The sequence below is a fragment of the Nyctereutes procyonoides genome, unplaced genomic scaffold, assembly GCF_905146905.1.
Source record: "Nyctereutes procyonoides isolate TBG_1078 unplaced genomic scaffold, NYPRO_anot_genome, whole genome shotgun sequence".
Taxonomy (NCBI): domain Eukaryota; kingdom Metazoa; phylum Chordata; class Mammalia; order Carnivora; family Canidae; genus Nyctereutes; species Nyctereutes procyonoides.
This window is the reverse complement of record NW_026575131.1, coordinates 13,701,724-13,724,826: the sequence shown is the minus strand read 5'-3', so window position 1 is coordinate 13,724,826 and position 23,103 is coordinate 13,701,724. Positions and strand designations below refer to the sequence as shown.

The following is a 23,103-nucleotide window of genomic DNA, read 5'->3' as shown; positions in this document are numbered from 1 at the left end:
ATTTCCGGAGCACTTGGGGGTGGCTCAGTCGATTAAGCATCTGACTTCAGCTCAGGGTCCTGGGATGGAGCCCAGGGTTAGGCTTTCCATTCAGCAGGGAGTCTGCTTGTTCCACACCACCCCCCCCCCCGCCCCACTCATTCTTTCTCTCTCTCTCAAATAAATAAATAAAATCTTTAAAAAAGAGAAAACATTCACTTCTGATCCTATTTTCTTACCAAATATTAGAAAACTCAGGCCTCGTTTCTCTGTAGGCCAATGTGAACACCTGAAAAACTCTCCTATGGGGGGGTGCTCTTTAGAATTTGAGTCAGAATGTTGACTGTAAGAAAGAGACTTCCTGATATCACTTTTCTTTCCTATATGAACAGCCACTAGATAAACATCAGACAAGCAAAGAAAATGAAAATGCTGACCTAGGGCAGACTTGAATTAAAATCTGATAGTAAAGGCCTCAAAATTCTCACTACTGTTTCTAAGAATATTTTCAGTTTTAAAATCTTTTAGTTGATAAAAATCAAAGCAGTGTCTTATTCCATGTGTTCCAGACTAGATGCATTGATGTCATGTCAAAGCACATACACCTCAGAAACTGAATAGTCCCATTTGCTAGATGCAGACCACAGGCTACTAGGAGAGAACGAATTTCAGAAACAATGAAAACCTAAAGAAACTATCCTTTTGGAGCTTCCAAATCAACACTCTAGAATCTGAATTATAATTGCAATCAGGGAAAATCAAACATTCTTCCTCATTGCTCAAAGTACTAACATTTCCCTTGAGATTGGATCTCAATTTCCATTTATTAAAGGAAGAAAATAATATTGAAATCTTACAGTCTCCTGTTTTCCCTCCTTTTTCATTGTTCTGAATAGCAAAGCACTATATTATTCAGGACAAAGTTTTGTATACATTAAACATTTTTGTGACTAAGATTTTTATGTAACTGATCCTTAAGGAGAAAGACTTAAGTAATTTTGGTACTGAGACTCAAGAAAGGTGTTTCCTCATCTTCTGTAAAACTGCAAACAAACTTGTTTGATAAAAATAAGAGAGACATGGTCAAAGTTTGAAAATAAAAGTTTTAAGCCTTAGACTGAAAATCAAAGGATGAGAGATCCACAATTCTATGAATTGTGCAACAACTCATTTTAGGAAAAAAGAAAAAAAGGACCTTTTAAAAAAAAATTAGGACCTATCTTTTAGAGCAGTTTTAGGTTCATAGCAAAATTGAGCAGGAACTACAGAGTTCTCAAATACTCCCTGTTCTTATACATGCATAGCTTCCCAACTCTGATGATCCCTGACAAGATAGCTATATTTGTTATAATCAGTGAATCTACATTGACATCTACATTGACATCATTATCACCCAAAGTTTACATTAGAATTCCTTCTTGGTGTTATACATTCTATGGGTTTTGACATATCCACCATTATAGTATCATACAGAGCAATTTCACTGCACTAAAAATCTTCTGTGTTCTCCTATTCATCCCTCCATCCCCTCACCCTCTGGACAACCACTGATCCTTTTACTGTTCCATAGTTTTGCCTTTTCCAGAAAGCCATCTAGTTGGAATCATATAGTTTGTAGTCTTTTCAGATTTGCCTTCTATCACTTAGTATTATGCATCTAAGTTTCCTCCGTGTCTTTTCATCATTTGTTTGTTCGTTTCTTCAGTCCAAAATAATATTCCATTCCCTGGATGTATCACAGGATGTATCCATTCACCTAAGGAAGGACATCTTGGTTGACTCCAAATTCAACAATTCATTTTTAAACTCCATCTTTAAAGAGTAACCATCTGAGATCAATTAGTATATTTATTTCCTTGTTGAATTTCAAAGGCCAATTCAGCCAAACTCTTAACTAATTGCATGAATTTCCTTCAACAGCAAACCCAAAAGGCATCAGACTGACTTTGCTTGTGTCCTCTTCTAACAAATAACTCACCATTCCCATAAGGTAGCCCATTGCATTACAGGATATCTGTAATTATTACTAGACAGTTCTTCCTAATGCTGGACTTTTCCTACACATCTCAAAATCAGGTTTTCCATGTACATTCCCAAATGTATTTTTTCAATTAAAATCTCAGTATCAAAAAAAAAATCTCAGTATCTTTTCTATTGTTTAAAGGGGGAAAAGTAAGAATTGTTGGTTTTGTTATTTTTTCAACTACTTTTGCAATTTATTTATTTATTTTTACTTTTGCAATTTAATCTCTTAAAATATTTACAACAATCAGAGTTCACTCTCACAACACCATTTTGAGTCTCCCACATCATTCTGGCTATTCTCCTTTGGACATGCTTTTTTTTTAATCTATACTTTTTCTTCAGATTTGGGCACAGTCTTCCATGAGTAATCGGATGAATGCAGAGGAGAGGGAAACAATTATCTCTCATGTGGAGTATATACATTCCAATTACTGCCACACTACTCTGAGACCACATTAAACCTACAGTTAATTAAAATTCGATCCTTCCCCATCTGCTCTACCTGCCTCCTCACTTCTTCATCATATTTTCCCTCTTAAATTTCAGCCTGTTACATTTGGTTGTCAAGATAATTTTAGAAACATTATCTATCTATCCAAAGCCTTCACCCTTTTTTATGGTATTTGGGATTCTGATCAATTGTATTTAATTCATTCACTTATTCATCATTCAAACATTATGTATTAAGCATCAATTATGGCATCACATTTAGGCGAGGCCTAGGTATACAGAGCAAACACTAGTGCCTATTCTTAAGAAATATATGGTGGAGGAGGAATGACAGATTATAACTGATCAGACTAATGAATGTGTAATTACAAACTAATATAACTGCTCTGAAATTTTAAAGTACAATTTTATTAGTGATTATAACCAAGTAATCTAATGTGGATATAGGTAGGGAAGTGGTAAGAAAAGGCTCCCCGAGAGAAGTGACAGTCGAGCTGAGACCTATAGGACAAGTAGAAGTTAACTATTAAAGAAGTAAAGAAAGGAAGAAGTAAAGGTCTGGAAGAACATTCTAGTCAGAGGAAAGGTCCTGGAGGAGAAGGAAGCATATCATGGTTCAATATCTGAACAGAGGCCAAGGTATCTAGAATAAATAGTAGTAGTCACGGGAGAGTCATGTAAGGTGATGCTACAGATGCAGGCAGGGCATGTAAGGTTTTTGCACACTGGATAAATGATCTAGCTCTACTATAATATCCTACAAAGAGTCTGTCTGGAGCAGACTCCACTACTGTGAATTTTACCTTCATTTTCTCAAATTTTCAGAGCCCTCCCCATTAGTCAAGTTCAAACCTTTTAACTTGCCATAAACAGTCCCCAAAATTTGATTTTCCTTTTCAAATGTGTCTCTGATGAGTTCTTTTTTTTTTTAAGACTTTATTTATTTATTCATGAGAGACACAGAGAGAGAGAGGTAGAGACACAGGCAGAGGGAGAAGCAGGCTCCATGCAGGGAACCTGATGTGGGACTCTATCCCAGGACTCGAAGATCACGCCCTGGGCTGAAGGCAGGCGCTAAACCACTGAGCCACCCAGGGATCCCTCTGATGAGTTCTTGATGTGAACCTTGTGCTGCTGCAGAAATAAGTAGTACATTTCCCCACCCCTCAGCCTTCACCTGAAACATTCTGCCTCTCTGTTCCAGCCTCATTTATGGTCCATAAGATGGATACATGGTCAAATGCACAACCACTTACCATTTCCTCAGATAATGACTCTGTTTCCTCAGTGAGACTACAATTTCCCAGGGGGCAAGAAATATTTTTGTTACTTGTTTCGAATGCTACAAAGCTCCTATACAACTTCCACACACAATAAACAGCTAATTCATGTTTATAGATTATATAAGTAGCCTCCTCTAAGAACTCCCTACTGAATAAGTTTCCATGGTTTAGTTACCACTGTGTTGTGCATAGTAGGCACATCAGTAATGCCTCATTCTTATGAGATGCAGTTTCCTTAGAATATATGCTGTGGAATCTTCTGTTTAGGAGTTTTTATACAATGGAGAAACCAAATTGGGGCATATGTATTTCTTCTTCCTTAATGTTTTAGGACAACATTTTCCAATGTGCTCCACACTACTGAGTGGCAAAAAAAAGTTAGTTGAAAAGATGTTCCTTGGCCATATATGTTTGGGAATATTAGATTATGTGTGAATTCAATTTGTAGAACTTCTCAGAGTATTAATCTATTAGTGAGCATTTTGATTATCCAAGAGACATTAATCATTAATTCATTCCTTTAACAAATATTAAGAAATTACCATATGCCAGGTAACATGGCAACAGAGGTATGCCACCAAATATTTCAAAACCAGATCTCTAAAGAAACAAGAAACACCAAACACCCCAACTTGTAGTATTTGATAATTTCTATAATGTACACACCTGCACGTGGTTGATTTTTCAGCCATCGAGGTCATGTCACTGAACTAGAAGTAGTGACAAAATACACACAGCCCTTTTCCAGCCAGTTCAAGTTGACTTCAGCACACTAGGTGTAAATCAATGATGAATAAAGTAGTTACGGTGTCTATGCTTACAGAACTTACAGTCTAGTGTGGGCAAAAGAAAATAAGTTATTAAGCCAATATATAAGGCTGAATTGTAAGAGGGATGGCCAAGGGAAGAAAAACAGAGCCCCATTGGAAAGAGAGCACCACTGGGATCTGGGGAGATGGTCACAAGAGTCCTCCTCAAAGTAAAGATGTTCTAGCTGAGTACAACATTATGAGAAGAAGCTTGTCAGAGAAGAAGGGAAGGGAACAACATTTCAGGTGAGAGAAACAGCATGTGCAAAAACAGAAGCCTGCAAAGGATATGGCTATTTTAAAGGATTTAAGAGGCCATTGTATCTGGACAGAGTGAATAAGAGAGAATGGAAAGAAATAAAGTTGCGGGATCCCTGGGTGGCGCAGCGGTTTGGCGCCTGTCTTTGGCCCAGGGCGCAATCCTGGAGACCCGGGATCGAATCCCACATCGGGCTCCCGGTGCATGGAGCCTGCTTCTCCCTCTGCCTGTGTCTCTGCCTCTCTCTATCTCTCTCTCTCTCTCTCTCTCTCTCTGTGACTATCATAAATTTAAAAAAAAAGAAAAAGAAATAAAGTTGCAAAGGTAAGTGGGATCTAGATGCATGGCCTTGACCTGGAGTATGGATTTTAAGAGGCAGAAGGAGGCAGAAGTGGGGGGCACCTGGCTGGCTCTGTCAAAAGACTCTGTGACTCTTGATCTCGGGCTCATGAGTTTGAAACCACGTTGGGTATAGAGATTACTTAAATAAATAAAACTTTAAAAAAAATAAGAGGCAGAAGGAAGCATTTTAAGATTATTTTTGTTTTATTTAAGGAGGAAGTGGAATATTCTTAAAAGCTCACATTTGACTGCTGTGTGAAGAATGGCCCAGAGCATTTCCGACACATACTTGACATGGAGCCCTGCTTCATCTAAGGATCTTTATCTAATATGTCCCTCACAGTACATCTTGGAAAATATTATATTAGAAGTTTTAAAGAAGCATGTAATTAGTTAACATTGTTTTTCAACTTCTCACAACAAGAAACAAATAGTTAAGTGTGATTAATAGAAGTTTCTCTATTGCTACTCCCTACCCAACCATCCTAGCCTTTTCCAATATGCTCAGGACAATCTCCAGTGTTTGTACATGTGATGAAAATGAAAACAGCTAAAAAAAAAATCTGAAGTGAAAGACCTAGAGATACTGTGAGATCCAGCTCAGGTAACATAGGCTGTTGATGGTTATGCACAAAATCTGGTTGTTTTTACGAAAATAGATAAAGCTTATTCTAAAGCAAAGCTGTCTGATAGAATGTTCTGCAATGATGGGAAGTCCTATAGCTGTACTGTCCAGGATTGTCATCTCTAGCCAGATGTGTCTATTAAGCATTTGCGATGTTGGTAATGTGACTGAGCACTGAATTTTAAATTTTATGTAATTTCAGTTCATTTAAATTAAATTTAAATAGCCACATATAGCTTTGGCTGCCATAATGGATGCCATAATTCTAGAAGATACTAATGGCAAAATAAAAAGTGGTGATTTCCCTCCATTCATAGCTAAATGAAACCCCTGCTTACAAATCAACTTAGTTTCACAGGAGAGCAGTAATACGCTAAAGGCATTTCAAAGGTCACTTTGCAATTTAGTCTTCCATTGTGATTTTTTGCCTTTTTTTTTTTCTATTCAAAGCCATATATACACAGGAGAACTTGTTAATGACTCTAAATAATAGATTAGAGTTATTTATGACTGTGCTCGCATACTCATTTTCTCCTAAAAATATCACCACATTTTAGACATAAAGGCTTCCTCTCTGATGGAAGAAAAAAGTTGGAAAGCAGTAGAGAACAAAATAGTCTTGTGACTTTGTTTTGTCGATATATAGCTGCAACCAACCAACCAACACAGCAACTATTACCCACTGCTCCTATTTTTCATGTCAGCACTCAGAGTTCTTTTAAATCTCCTTTAAGCTCCCAAGCACTTTTAAATTACATCATACCAAGTCAACAGATGAGAAAAATGGCTAGGAATACATGGTCCATTAAAAATTCCCAACTGGCCTTCTTATGACAAGGTGTTTCTCAAAACATTCTGTTATTTTGCAAGATAAATCTTTCTTATTGATTTTACTCTTTAACACCCCTATCATGAAGAATTGGGTTGTAAATGGTCCAACTCATGGGGTTGCAACTTGTTGTTTAAACGCTGCTGCCTGTCATTTTCTAGGAAGGCTTACTTTCCTTCTTTATTCCTTCATTTTTGTACTTCCTTCCTTCATCTGTTCAACAAACTTCTCCTAAGAACTTACTAGGTGCCTGGTACTATAGCAGGGGCTTCAGATACGGCAGTTATGACAGAGAGGGTCTCCACAATCATGGAGCAATGGAATGCTACCAGACACAAAACAGCATGCTGCACAGCATGAGGAGGTCTATAAACAGAGAGGTTTGTGGAACAGATCAAAATTCACGTCTGTAAGAAGAAAGAGGAAATGAAGAGATGGCTCAGAGGATCAACATACTGGGCTTGAATTTCATCCAGAAAGTCTGCCTTTGTAAAAGAAAAAGAAAACTATTTCCCAGAATCATCTTCAAGGGCTACAGAAAAAAACATTTGAAATTATGGAAAACAGCATCAAGGCAAATCTTGCTCCATCATTAATTAAAACATGTGTGAATGGAAAAACAGACAAAATCTCTTTCAGGGGGCTTACAGTTTAAAATCAATATGTGGACCATTCAAGTTTTCTTATTGCTGACCAAACAGTCCGAAATCCTTAGCCAGGTATTCAAAAGCCTCCAAAATTTAGCTCCATTTGACTTCTCCAAATTTGCATCTCCCTGCTTCTCTCAGGAATCCTCCATTACAAATGGATGTCCTGAAATGTTTGGAGGTTGCTTACTTCTGTTCCTTTGTTTTCCTCAAATTTTTAGCAATTCTTCACAGCTTGATTTAAGTCTTATCTCCTGCATGGAGCATTGTCTGACCATCTCAACTTCTAAAGAATACTCTCTTTCTCCTCAGAACTAGTAAGACACCTCATGTAAATAATCGTTTTTAGGCAATGACAATTTATTACTTTGCAGTTACCAAATTTATTAGGTATATCTAAATCATAAGATCAATGTACCTTATATTCTGCTTTGCACTAGTCAAACATTTGTGTATACATTTAATGTGTAAAGCATTTTTTTTCAAACCTCATCTCATTAAATGTGTTCCTCCCTACAATCTAATTAGGTAAGTATTTTCTTCACCTGTGCACAATGGTAAAAACCGAGGCCCAGGAAAGGAAGCCAATTCACCCAACGTTGCACAGCTAGTAAGATATAGCTGAGTTTAAAATAAGGACTCTTGACTCTAAAATTAGTGTTCTTTCTCCATAACAGTGAAGAGGTTTTTTTAAATACATGACCCTTGTTAAATACGACTCTATGTGTGCCAGTCTTGATCACATAGTAGGTATTTAGTGGGTCTGTGTGAAAAGAGTAATGGATTTCTGATTAATGAATAAAATGAAGCCTCTTTCAACATAAGCTTCATCAAATGCAAAAGAAGCAGGAATGGGGATTCTTTTTTTTTTTTTTTTTTTGTAATGCCATCCATGGTAATTTTGGGATTTAAAAAAACATCGCCAAAAAGAATTATCCGTGATTATGGCCATGGTTGCTCCAAATACATCTGAGTCACCTAACCTTTGGATCTACTTTTTCCTAATGGTTTCAGGCCAAATCACCCAATCTTTTATGGTATAACAGCTCCTCCATAAATGGAGACAGAACAGAACAAATTACTAATACTCAAGCAGATGCAGAAACCACCCCGATGGATAATTTCAATGTTAATGCAAAAATATTTAAAAGAGCTACAGAATGTCACATAGAGGATTAGTAATACAAAAGAGATACAAGGCATTTATTTTTGAAAAAGTGATTTTTTTCTGTGTATCACTTGTACATTTTAAATAGAGTTTCTACAGCTTACATATGAATGCTATTTTCCAAGTAAAAGGTAGCTTGAATTGTAGGTAAGTGTACTTCTTAAGGTTATGCATGCTTAATCATATTAGCCTGCATATTCCAAATATGTCCTATGTGCTACGCACTGTGAGGGAACTTCTTTAATCCTCACAACAACCTTGTAAGCTACATGTTGTTAGTCATCCCACTGAGAAAGCATGTGGGTTTTCCATATGAAGCAATTCTGGCACTAACTACCCAGCATTAACACATACCCCACAGGTCAAGGGCTCAGTCCTACTTTAGATGCCAATCATAAGTAGTGTACCTCCAGGTAATTCAAACTCCCTCCAACTCAGCTACAAATGAGAAGTTCCCATGACTCCCTCCTTCTGTTTCGATTGTTTGCTAAAGCAGCTCACAGAACCCAGGAAAACAGCTTACGTACTTCTGCTGATTTACTACAAAGAATATTTTAAAGGATAAAAAAGAACAGCCAGATGATGAGGTACAAAGGGTGAAGTTTGGAAGGGTTCTGAGCACAGAAGCCCCAGACCCCATGGAGCTGGGAATGGGCTGCCCTCCTAGTACCTGAGCCTTATACTCTGGGAATTTTTACAGAGGCATCATCATGCAGGCATGATCAATTGTTAACTCCATTTCAGCCTCTCTCGCCACTCCACAGAATGGGGCGGGGGTGGGGGGGGAGGGTGGGAGCGAGGTGGGGGACTGAAAAGCCCAAGCTTATAATCATAGCTTAGTCTTTCTGGTAACCAACCCCTGTCTAGAAGCTCACCAAGAATCACAACATTAGAACAAAAGATCTCCTGTCAATCATCCAGGGAATTCCAAGGAATTTAGGAGCTCCATGTCAGGAACGGGGTAGACAGCAGACACACACCCACACACACTTCTTATTATTTCAAAGGCAGAAGAATCCCCCACACTGACTATGGATCAGTTAAATGTAAGATTATACAAGAACTGGAACAAAGATTATATAATTTCTGTATGGTTAGGGGGATAGTTTTTTTAAGTAGGCTCCACACTCAGCATGGAGCCAAATGTAGGGCTTGAACTCACAACCCTGAGACCAAGACCTGAGCTGAGATTAAGAGTCAGACAGTTTAACCAACTGAGCCACTCAGGAGCCCCCAGATTTTTGCAAAATGGAGAATACTTAGAAAATCACATTTAAGGAAGACCAAGGGACAGAATAGCCAAATAGGAAAAATTAATATAAACTCCATTTCCTAAAAGGAAATACTTTCTTTTTTTCAGTTTTTTTTTTTTCTCTAAAAATGACCAAACAGCATCAGCAGCACTTTGACCTCGTCACCTCTTTATGTGGATCTCTGGGTCCCAGGCATTAGTTTTCAATATGTTTCTTCTAAAAGGAAACCTGGGATTCTCAGAGGGCAACTGATTCCCTGCTTTGGGATTGAGTCACATCTGGGGAGCCAGAGCATGTGCTAAAGACTACTGGTGCTCTTGAGGACATCAGGACAAAGGGCCAGCTTACAGAGACTCATACTGACCAAGTTAAGACTGTTGAAGAATCAAGAAAAGAACAACAGGGGTACCTAGGTGGCTCAATCAGTTATGGGTCTGTCTGCCTTTGGCTCAGGTCATGATCCCAAAGTCCTGGAATTCAGCCCCACATTGAGCTCCCTGCTCAGCAGAGAGTCTGCTTGTCCTTCTCCCTCTGCTCCTTCCCTCTGTTCATGCTTTTTCTGAAATAAATAAATACATAAAATCTTTAAAAATAATAATAATTATATAATTAAATTGAACAAGTCTGAGTCAATGAAAGGTCATGATTCTACCCTGATAACAGATAGGAAAAGTTATAACAAAGTAAATGAAAAGGTAGTTCTAATGCAAAAACTGACTACAAATATATATATTTGCCTTTTGATTGATTATAATAATTAAAAGAGATTATATGTAGGCATGTTGCTCCTACATATTCTTCTGTACATCTGTTCATAAGGTGCAGATACGTACCTGATGTCTAAGTAGAGGAGTAATTATAAGTCAGCTAAGTAGTTGCAAGGAACTTTGGAACTAAATCTTCAAATAGAAAAAAAATGATTATGGTCACAAATAATAATCAGGTGAAATGAGGTTTAAATCAGTAGACACATTCAAAGCTCAAAGAGAAAGAGGGTTCAACAGAGAATTTTGAGGTGATTGGTTAGCCAAATGTTCTCAGAAAGCTAGATGGCCCTACTAATTATATTAAATACTAATGAGGCATATATAAGCTATTAATAATACTTATAGGACAGGGTAATGTATAATCATTTACAGCATAATTGATGATATAGTGGTGGCCATGCAAAACTTAAGGAATGCCTCATTCCAGGGAAAAACCACAAACTGCAAATGTCTACAACTATGTGAAAGATGCAGAATTCAAATCATGCCACTAATGTAACAACAGTATAGTTTCATAAAGGTACCCTACCAAATGATCAGTAGCTCTGGTACAAATCAATTTGGGACACGCAGTCAGTCCCATTCAGACGTCAGAAATTAGCTTGTTGATAATCCAGATCCTAGAACCATGATGATGTGAGAAGATACTGGAGTTGTTTTGGTTCCGGGGGATTTTTTTTGGAACGATCAAACACCTTGTAATCCTAGAAGATGACAGTATAGACTCTACTATAATTTTAAGTTAAATTAAAACAAGTATTGTTGTAATCATACAAAGGTATTTAAAAATATATATCAAAGCAATAAAGAAATCAGACTATCAATAGTTTTGAATAGTTTTAGTGTAATTACAGTAACAAATTAAGTAAATATTGTAATTTTAGTTATCTTGTCTACTCTTCAAGGTATTTATAGTGTTCAAAAGTTTCAGTCACATTAAAATTTAAATTGTAGGGGCACCTGGATGGCTCAATTGGTTAAGTGTCCACCTTCAGCTCAGGTCACAGTCTCAGGATCCTGGCATCAAGACCCATGTTGGGCTCTCCGCTCAGCAGCAAGTCTGCTTCTCCCACTCTGTGATTTCTCTAACTTCCACTCTCCCTCAAATAAATAAATAAAATATTTTTAAAAATAAAATAATAATAATAATAAAATAAAGTAAAATTTAAATTGTAATTTGCACTATGAGAATTTAAATAATTTCGTTTGTAATAAATTTTAAATGTTCAATTTGATGTTTCAAAGTTTTTTTTTTTTAAATTTTTATTTATTTATGATAGTCATACACACAGAGAGAGAGAGAGGCAGAGACACAGGCAGAGGGAGAAGCAGGCTCCATGCACCGGGAGCCCGAGGTGGGATTCGATCCCGGGTCTCCGGGATCGTGCCCCGGGCCAAAGGCAGGCGCCAAACCGCTGCACCACCCAGGGATCCCTGATGTTTCAAAGTTTTATCTATTAAGTGTGTATATTTAGTATATTGAGCATATTATGAAATATAGATAGAAGTTTATATTTCTCTTTGTTTAATAAGCCCCTAGAGAATCAAAGAATCTTATCAGTAGAAATAATTTCAGAAAGGTTAAGTAATTTGTCCAAGATCACAGTGCAAACCCAGATCTGTATGAATCCAATCCTTTGTTTATATCTAAGTGTCAAATTCTTTGTAGATGTTTTTGTAGCAGGTTTTCTCACATTTAGGCCACTATTCTCTTTTACTTGACAGTGAATGATTTGGGGTTATATAGACACAAGAGTCCAGACAGTTTCCCCACGGGCTGGATTCAACCATAAGAACAATCAGTTTGGAGCACTTAATTTTTTAAATAAGAAAAAATGAATACATTGGTAATGTTTTTAAAAAAAAAAAAAACCTCCCATAGAAAAAAAGATGTCAAGCTTCTCTTGAAAATTTGGCAGATTTAGCAATATTGGGCTCTCAGGTGTCAAAAAGCAATATAAATTGAGTTATGGCTGCCCCTGGAATGGGGCATTCATGTCATTTTCCACTATCCCCATCTAGCCAGCTTACTATTTTACATTACCTGTCTGATTCCTCATATACATGTAAGTGTCCTTTTTCCATTGAAACCAACTGCACAAAGACCCCCACGTCATGCATGCTTGTAGAATCCATTGTCAAAGGGGAAATTTAATAGTACCAGACACAATAAAGGGATGGGACCTATTTCAAGAACCTCAAGGACCATGTTTCTCCAGTTCTAAACTGCAGACTCTAGACTGGTGACATCTACAAAACAATAAGACAGGTTTGACATGGAATTAGATTTGTGGAATATTCCACATTTGTACTCTTTTATCTATCTATCTATCTATCTATCTATCTATATATCCATCCATCCATCTATCAAAAATATATCTATCCATCTATCATATATATATCACTCTAAATACAATTAAACATTGAGCAAAGGAGAAAGAGCCAGCAAAGCTCTTAAAAAAAAAAAAAGCAGCCAACCTAGAGCAATTTACACATTCAGTGTAAAATATCAAAATACTGTGGACTTTCTTCAGAGAGTGGGAACAAATAATCTTAAAATTTGTATGGAACCAGAAAAAACTCTGAATAGCCAGAGGACTGTTGAAAAAGAAATCCAAACCAGGGGGCATCAAAATGCCTGACTTCAAGCTGTATTACAAAGCTGCGATCATCGAGACAGCATGGTACTGGCACAAAAACAGACACATAGGTCAATGGAACAGAATGGAGAACCCAGAAATAGACCTGACTCAACTCTATGGGTCAACTCATCTTTGACAAAGCAGGAAAGAATATCCAATGGAAAAAAAGAAAGTCTCTTCAATAAATGGTGTTGGGAAAATTGGACAGCCACATGCAGAAGAATGAAGACCATTCTCTTACATCATACACAAAGATAAACTCAAATTGGTTGAAAGATCTAAATGTAAGACAAGAATCCATCAAAACCCTAGAGAAGAACCCTTTTTGAACTTGGCCACAGCAACTTCTTGCAAGATACATCTATGAAGGCAAGGGAAACAAAAGCAAAAATGAACTATTGGGACTTGATCAAGATAAAAAGCTTCTGCACAGCAAAAGAAACAGCCAATAAACCTAAGAGACAACCGACATAATGGGAGAAGATATTTTCAAATGACATTTCAGATAAAGGGCTAGTATCCAAGATCTATAAAGAACTTATCAAACTCAACACTCAAGAAACAAACAATCCAGTCATGAAATGGGCAGGAGACATGAACAGATGTTTTTCCAGAGAAGGTCTACACATGGTCAACTAGCACATGAGAAAATGCTCTGCATCACTTGCCATCAGGGAAATACAAATCAAAACCACAATGAGATACCACCTCACACCAGTGAGAATGGTGAAAATTAGTAAGACAGGAAACAACAAATGTTGGAGAAGATGTGGAGAAAGGGCAACCCTCTTGCACTGTTGGTGGGAATGCAAACTGGTACCGCCACTCTGGAAAACTGTGTGGAGGTTCCTCAAGAAGTTAAAAATAGAGCTACCCCATGACCTAGCAACTGCACTACTGGGGATTTACCCCAAAGATACAGATGCAGTGAAATGGCAGGACACCTGCACCCCAGTGTTCATAGCAGCAATGTCCACAATACCAAACTGTGAAAGGAGCTATAATGCCTTTCAACAAATGAATGGATAAAGAAGATGTGGTATATATAAGTATAAATATACTCAGCCATCAGAAAGGATGAATAGCTACCATTTACATCGACATGGATGGAACTGGAGGATATTATGCTGAATGAAATAAGTCAATCGAAGAAAGACAATTACCATATGGTTTCACTCATATGTGGAATATAAGAAATAGTGAAAGGAATCATAGGGTAAAGGAGGGAAACTGAGTGGGGAAAAATTAGAGAGGAAGACAAAACATGAGAGACTCCTAACTCTGGGAACAAACAAAGAGTTGCCGAAGGGGAGGTGGGTGGGGGGTTGGGGTAACTGGGTGACAGTCACTGAGGGGGGCACTTGATGGGATGAACACTGGGTGTTATACTATATGTTGGCAAATTGAATCTAAATAAAATATAAAAAAATAATAACAAAAATTTTTAAAAAGAAAGAAAAAAACAGCCAAGAAGTGGATGAAACCAGAAGAGTTCATCCATCCATCCATTTACAAAGGTGCTCTGCCAGACACGTAAGTACCTCAAAAATCTTTCCTGGCTTTGTCATCTATTCATCCAGAGACTTTGAGAACCCACTTTGTTCTAGGCACAGTGGATTATGCATGAGCTAGAAAGCAGCAAACAGAATGTGCAGGATCCCTTCCATCACCTGTCACGCTCCAAATTCTACAAATAATTAAAACTGTAGCAAATTTTAGGGGCACATGGGTAGCTCAGTCATGATCTTTGGCTCAGGTCGTGATTTCAGGGTCCTGGGGTCAAACCCTGTGTCCAGCTCCCCACTTAGTGGGGAGTCTGATTTCCCTCTTCCTCTGCTCTCCTCCCCCTCTTGTGTGCTCTCTCTCTCTCAAATAAATAAATAAAATCTTAAAAAAAATGTGGTAGATTTTGTAAAGAAAAAAAAAGTAAAGGATGCTGTGAAAGCGTGTACCGGGGGTTGCCTACCCTAATTTAGGAATTCAATGCAAGGACATTACATTACAAGGACATTACATTAATTACTTAGGACCCACAGGCCACTGATTATTCCTTTCCAAACCCTGGTCTGCTTCACCGTATGTCCACTTATCAGCTGAATTATTTCATAACAATAATGGTAGTAGTTAAGATAAACTAAGGACTTACTATGTACTCAGCTTTGTGGTGAGTGCTTTATACAGACCAACTATTGAACCTTCATGCTAATTCTGTTTTAAGACTGATGCTCATACTATCCACATCTACTGTGTAGATGAGGAAAGCAAGTAAAGGCACAGAGATATTGAGTATTTGTCCAGAAACTGGAAAACTGAAGTCAAAACTCAAATTCAAATCTGCCCTTCTAGAGTTGCCATACTCTTAACCCTTAACTTTCTTTTTTTTTTTTTTTTAAGATTTTATTTATTTCTTTGTCAGAGAGACAGTGAGCGAGCACAAGTAGACAGAGTAACAGGCAGAGGGAGAGAGAGAGAGAGAAGCAGACCCTCCACTGAGCAGAGAGCCCTACGCAGGGCTCAATCCCAAGACCCTGGGATCATGACCCGAGGTGAAGGCAGATGCTAAACTGATGGAGTCACCCGGTACCTCTTTCCTTAACTTTCTTATAAAGAATCCATACCATTCCTGATGAAGTCCGTCTACCTGGTAAATAGCTGTATATTAAGCACTCTCTCTTTCTTTCTATCTCTCTCTCATTCTCTCTCTCTTTCCAGAGTAGCTTTTCCCAAAACAATAAATGTCCATGTATCTTAACCTACTTTTATAGTAAAGAACTGATCCAGCAAGTACAAGCCTATTCCTCCCATAATACCTTTTTATTAAGGATAAATATGAGTTAGGAGACACGGTGCAGCATCCAATCTCAGAAAGCAATTTTCAAGGATTGAGTATCTCCACTTTATGTTGCAAAATAACGAACACATGGATACCCCAGAATGCTTATCCAACACAGTTTGCCATGTTAGCATTTAAAATAGGCGAGCATGTGCTGAAAGATATAAAGAAATGTAACTATACAGATGATTTCTTCCCTATTTAGCTCAACATTGATCATTTGCTGTTAAGTAAACACTCTAAAGTAAAAGGAATCAATGGGAATTTGGATCTTTCAGGAGAAATTACATGGCAAAAGCTCACTATAGGGAGGCGAGAAAAGAGAAAGCAAAGGAACCTTTAGTAGTGCTGAAGGAAAAATGAAAAGCTGATAACCTTGGCTGAGAAAACCCTTTCAGAATGAGTCATTTCCATATGCAAGAAAGATCACGTTTTATGCAGTTGCATTATGAAATAAGAAGAAAGCTTTTTCCCCCTTATCCAAGCAGGGAAGATCATTTTCCAGATTAACGTTAGAAGCATAAAAATATTTTTTTTTCCAGCATCAAGCAACCATGGCCTTTCTTAACCCTTTGACACTCACAGCTTTATAAGTATTAATGCCTTGGAAAGTTTGTGCTGTAGCCCGAATCTCAATCCTTAAATACCCTGCAATGTGTGGGGAACAAGAAAAGCCAGAAATGCCACCAGACACCCTGGGGCATTCCTTTTACCCCCCAAAACAAAGAAATCCCATTGAAGCTTAAGTTTCCCTACATCCCTCAGAGCTGGAGTATCTGAGCCTTTTAACATGAGATAGTATGAACACACTTTGCCTAAATTTAATGAACATCCAAAAAAGGTTTGGCCAAAAGTTGAAACAATGTAATAGAATAAGGTTTTATGTTGTTGTTTTTTTGTGGGTTTTTTTTTTTTTTTTTGGCAGAGGTGGGGGTTATTTCGTTTTTTTTTTCTGTTTTGCATATTTTATAGGAAAAGAAGTGTCAAATCGTTTAGTGCTGTAATGTTGCATGATAAATTAGAGGAATATTTCTGAAGTATATTTAATTACAAATTGGCCTGAGATTTCAAAAGGACAGAGCTTGTAGACAGATGTGTCCTGAATATGAAACATTACTATATTAATGGTGTATTAAATCATTTTTATAAAACAAAAAAAAAACACTGCTTCTAAAGTACATAAGTATCCATAACTCTTAATATATACTATATGAAGGAGAGGAGTTTTGTTAAATATCAAAACACCAATGCATTCAAGGGAATGAAATCATCTAACTAAGCCTTGTAAAGATCTGTATCTTCATTCATTCATCTCATAAATATTTATTGAGGGCCTATAGGGCCAGACATTCTTCCAGGTCCTGAGGATACAGCAGTGAATGAAACAAAGTCACTCTTCTCCTAGGGCAGACATCCTATTATGGGGAAACATGATAAACAAAAAGCAAATAAACATGCATTAAAATGTTGAGGGATACAGTGTCTGAAAATGAGAAAAGAAGAGCAACTGTAGAGTGGAGAGGGGAAGAGGTAAGTGGGGGAAAGGTTTATGAAAATAGTTTGCCATTGTCTTACTCCTGCCACTAGCCCCTAGAAAGGGAGTGGTGAAATTGAGAAAGAGCTCTGGGTTAGGAGGCAGGAAACACGGGCTCTAGGCTCTAGGCAAAGCCTTCTCAGCAAGGGCTCATCTTTGTTAGGTACTCTTTAAGATCTCAGGGAAGTCTGAAAAAATGAGAAGGCCTCAGAAATTTGGAAACTGGAAAGAGATCTTATGATACTGTTTCTTTGAAGGCCAAGTCTGTTGCTTTATCGGAGGAAGAAAAGAACATGGGCATTAGAAGCAGAAAGACCTAGTTTAATCTCTTCTTAGCTGTGTGACCTCAGGGAAGTTGCTTCATCATTCAAGGTCAGTATTCTCATCCATCAGAGAGAGAGAGATACCCGCCTTAGGAACTTTCCGTAAGAATTAAGTGGGATCACACGAGTAATATTAACTCAGTGCTTGGCTCATAGCAAGCACTCAATAAATGGAATATGGTATTATTATAGTAGATAACAACACAAGGACTAATGCCCTCAAAACGGGGCCAAAAAATCTTTTTATTTACTCAAAAGGCCCCTTCTTTGCTTCTAGGTGAAATAACCCGATTATGGTAAATTGCTTTTGTTAGGCTGGTGAATGGTACGTATCATGTTACGGATTAGCCTACTAAATATTAGCATTTTTAAAATAACAGAACCCATTTGCAGTTATTTAGAAAAGAAGGGAAAAAAATCCACTGAAAACAAATGCTAGTCATTTAGTTACTAGGTCTGAATCCTTTACAACTGCAGGGGCCAGATTTCCCTAGATTTGGACTCACATGCAGGCAGTAGCCATGGAGAGAGGGCAACCCTTGGTACTGAGTGGGTGTGTTTAGGTGTGTTTATATTTGTCTGACAGACTGCATTCTAAATGTGAATATAAAAATAAATTTTAACTTTGAGTCCTTTATGGATTATTATTACCCAGAGTTCTCAGCTAATGCTGACAGAAATATTTAAGTGTTGACTTGAAATATATTTCTGTCATTTAGATACCTTGCTCAGAAACAAAGAAGAAAGAAAGAAATAGAGAAACATTTTTAGAGCTTTGCAAGCGCACAACATGCAGACAAGAGAAGATTAGCCATTTGGCAGCAAGAGGCATGGCCAAAGGAAAGCTAATGCCAGGAATGTAGACAGAATATGACCTACGGACATGGTGTATTGGGATAGAAGGAGTTCCCAAGAAGTATCTCTTACATTTGATCCATGAAGCGACAGGTGTTCTTGGAAATAGGATCCTGTGTTTGGCTCGGGCCATGTCCTCTGTCAAAATAGAGACAAAGGATTGGAAAAATCACCACCACACTGACAATTCCCATTAACCTCTGGCATGGAATAACACGCTCTTATCTACCCACAACTGCTGCCTCGGCTGCACCCAGTCTCTTATCTTCATTTGCAGGCCATGGAATTACCCTGGCCTCTGAAAATGCACCAAGAGCAAATATTGCTGCAACCTGAACCTCTTTGGTGATTAAGAGCCCCCTGAGGCCCAGAGAGGAAGGTTGCAGATAAATGTTTATCTTGATGAGCACACATCACCCTGCCTAGGCTTTTTAATCGAGGCCAGCAATAGCTCCTCTTTGTTCAGAAAACTCACAGGGATTGAGTATCAGTCAAGCTAAGAGAGGAGGGTAAAGGAGAGTACGAGTAGGTGAAGTTTGTGGCCACCCTGCTGTCTCAGCCAGATACATAAATGTGTTTGGAACAGAGGTGACAGCCTTCTCTTGCCTGTAAGAAGCCTCTGAGGAAAGAATGGCCAATATAGAACACCAGTCAATCCCTCACCTATGACAGACATCCCAAATCGGCAAGGACTATTTTACCTGGTCATCCATAAATAGCCAATCTCAACCCAGTAGTCTGAGCAGTCACTTTCAACGGATCAGAATGGGAACATGAGCAGAAATGTACTCATATATTTTAGATAAGAGCCCAGAATACTCACCATGCACCCTTTTGCCTATGGGGGATGAAATCCTAAAACAACCTTAAGCTAGAAATTGTAAACACCATACTTGGCTAGATTTTTGACTCACGTGACACCATTTTAGAAACCACATGGTCTATAAAGGAAAATGTTATCACAAAGTAGCAGATGTGAAGCCTTGAAATGTCAAGTGGATTTAGAGAAAAACCAAATTCTTAAATGGCAACAGGTGGCCTTTACTTTTCATACTCATTTTGGGGGAGAAGATCACAAAAGGGAACATACTTGCCCTGTCAAGGTAATGATGGATAATCAGGTAGAAGGTGAAAATATAATGTGACAAGTCAAAACATTTGAAAAGGTTAAAAAAAAAACTGTTTTCCATGATATTCAATGGTTTTCAGTCCTTTTGTAGGAGATGGCACACATGCATGCATTATGTCATTTCAAATATGATTCCTTTTATAAAGTAGGAAAAAATAGATTTTGCAGAGAAGGGTCAACTTGTATTTCATGTCTTCCCTACAGCCTAATCCAATTCTTGGAGGAAAGTTGAGTTTGTACACACTTCAATAGATTCACAGGTGACTAACCTGAAAGAAAACTAAGCCTTGCATTTAGCAAGGGGCTCATTGTGAAACTATGTTGTTGAGTTTTATGCAAAAGTCTTGTCTTGTAGCTCTTTATTAGCCTTGTTTTCATTTGCTCAATCTAGCCATTTTTTATCAGCAAACAATTTTCTCAGTACTCAGTATGATGAACTAATAATGTCTTATGCCACCAAAATAGAGAACTTTAAGAGAAACTCTAGAAGCACCTAACCCATCTTCCTGGCAAAGCAGCAGTCTTGCTTGGCAGGTATTTTCCACTGCTTTGCTCAGCCTCATTTTAAATAAATCAAGCAAAGAGTCTTTCACTGCCTAAGACCTCTCATAGTTCAAGAAGTGTCCTTTCTTACCTTTAAGTGTAGATTGGACTATGTTCATCATATTGTTTCTATTCACTGCTTCCCATCAGCACTCATATTGTCCCCAACAAAAGCAGGCATGGAGAGAGGGAGAAAAAGGGAGGGAGAATTGTCAGAAAGCTTTGAAAAGAAAGGACATACAGAGTTGAAGAAATAGGTCTTAGCTCAGCTACAGAATTAAGAATGTATGAAATACTTCATAATCATAAGCTAGATGATCCTCTATAGAGCACATGAATTTCCTACCTCGTACCCCCAATTCTTAAAGCCTTTTAATGCTTTCTTTACTCCCACATGTAATGTCTTACCCCCATTACATTCTCCAGGTGTTGATTCCCACAACTGAGTTAACTCAAGACAAAAGAATTACAGATCATTTTGAAAGAGGAATATTGATTATACCCATTTGACAGTAATAGTTTTTTGTTTTCTGCCAAAAATTCCTAAAAGGATAATTTATCTTGGGTTATTCATTTTAATGATTTTCAATAGATCTTTAAATTATTTTATTGTATAACTTCTCACATAATCATTGCAATGAATTCACAGGTTAGGCAAAACAATGCTTACATTTTGCTATTGTTGCATTTTTTTTATTGTTGCATTCTTGCCACGTCTAATTAGTTATAGTTCTATGATAATAAATAAATGAATCTTAAATAATAAAATCACAGATTAGAATCACATGACATGATGATTTCTAAGGTCCAGAGAAATTTCTCATAATTCTAAGATCTTTTACTTTAATTTTGCAACAATTTTGGGTTCAAGAGTAAAGAGACATGAAGAGACCAACTGTTGGAGAGACCATTTCATAAAGAGAACTTGTAGACAAGGCTTCGTTTACAATAATTTATGCCTTCAGAATTTATAACTCAGAATTCTTCTCATTTCTCCTTTCCATTTCATGTCATTTCTTGCCTGTATTCCTTTTAGTAATGTGTATGTTTTTATGGGAGAAAGCACTAAGTATGACAATAATAATAATCAATATTTATTGGGTGTTTCCTCCATTACAGCTACTAGTTTAAATTCTTTGTGTGATAATACATTTCACCCTAACAAAATCTCCATAAATTTTATTATTATGTCCATTTGATGAAAAAATTGAAGTACAAAAGATTAAGTAATATCTACAACCTCATCCAACCACAAATGGTGGATCCAGAGTCCAATACCAGAGCCTATATTCCTAACCACTACATTTTACTTCATCCCTCAAAGTGCAAGCTAAATTGATGCCATCTATTATTCTCTTGTTTTTTTTTTTTCTCTCAACCTTTATTCAACATTAAAAAGCAAATACTAGTGGCAATTATCTGAGTTGTTTGCCTTCAAATGCTACTAAGGCCAGAAGACAATTTCTATATTGTTCTGCCTGGTTTTACCAGTTTCTATATGTTGAATGTTATTTCACTCCAAATAAAATGATGTATCACTTCAAAATGGTGTGGTTGGAAATAATTGGTACTACCTTATCCATTTTTTAAATCAAAGTATAAATTAGACTCCTGATTAAATGTCAAGGCAGTATTCCAAAAAATGGTGGGAAGGTATCTTGCACTGACGTTGACCTCGGAGAGGATTAAAACATCAACAAAATAAAACAAGAATTAAAAATATTTCCAACATCAACCCTTTCTCACTTCTCTTCTCCATTTTGTTTAGGTTACATCCATGAAATCTATGCCCAAAGTCTGACACCCACTCCAAATTCCTGCAGAGTTTATAGCTACCCTTCCTTTCACTGTCATTTTTTAAAATTGTAGAGGTACTGTATGGTACCACTCATTTTCTCTCCCTATAAAAACTCCTCTGAGGATTTCTTGTTTGTGCTCAACAGATTGATTATGATTATGGTTTCTACAACAAGAAGGAACTCATAGAAATTATCTAGTAGAATTTATTATTTACAGAAGAATTAACTAATACTAAGAGAGGTTAGAGGGCATATCGTAGGTTACACAGCTAGTTAAGGAGCAGATTAAATACTGGCATCTAGATATTTTCATTCCTGATCCTGAGCTCTTCACCCCAAATCAAGGTTTTCAGGCTGAAGAGAAGCCTTGCAAAAGAGAGACGATGCAGAAATACCTGGCTGCTTCCATATATTCATATCCATGTATTTAAGCAAATTACATAATGGGAGTCTGAAAGTGAAAAGACCATCAGTAATATTTAAGAACTTAAATAAATAAGAGATACAAATATTTTTAATCAATAAATTTGATGCCAAAAAATTAGAGTCAAATACATAGGATGATAAATTTACTCACAGATAAACCTGATGGGAAATTCTAAGCTACTGAATCAGGGTGAGGATTTAGAAACAGTCCATGTCCATTTTAGCAAAGCACTTCACATTTTCCATAATCACCTGTTGCTACAAGGATTAGCAATGATTTGAACCATTCCCAGTGAGTGCTGCTTAAAAGATCAATATTGAGTTGGATAGAAGTCCCTAGAATAGTGCCACAAAGCTCTGTTTGGGGTCCAATTTTCCTGAATATTTTAAGCAATAGATCTGATTAAAATGTAGAATATGTGTCTGTAAAAGAAAAACTCTTTAGACTAAAACAATCCTGGGAAAGATAGCAGTACAATGGACAAAAAATGAAGTTTCAAAACCATCTCTGCAGGCAGCAATGCTAGGCTGAAATGAGTCAGAAGACATACAAGTATGAAACAAGATTCTTATATTTAAGCTT

The 23,103-nt window shown here is 37.3% G+C and overlaps 1 long non-coding RNA gene across 2 annotated transcripts in view; it reads right to left on the bottom strand.

Annotated features, from left to right (window-relative positions):
- The window catches only part of LOC129521469 (uncharacterized), a 71,545-nt gene extending 50,468 nt beyond the window's left edge, over nt 1-21,077 (bottom strand). Inside the window, exons 1-3 of one of the 2 annotated variants that reach the window (XR_008666815.1) lie at nt 20,387-21,077; nt 18,696-18,761; nt 12,497-12,686 (exon numbers count right to left, since the gene is read on the bottom strand). This is a non-coding gene — a long non-coding RNA (uncharacterized LOC129521469). Of the gene's footprint in view, nt 1-12,496; nt 12,687-18,695; nt 18,762-20,386 lie in introns of those variants that run through there. The other variant, XR_008666816.1, reaches the window with a different exon arrangement.
- Nucleotides 21,078-23,103: the final 2,026 nt, after the last annotated feature.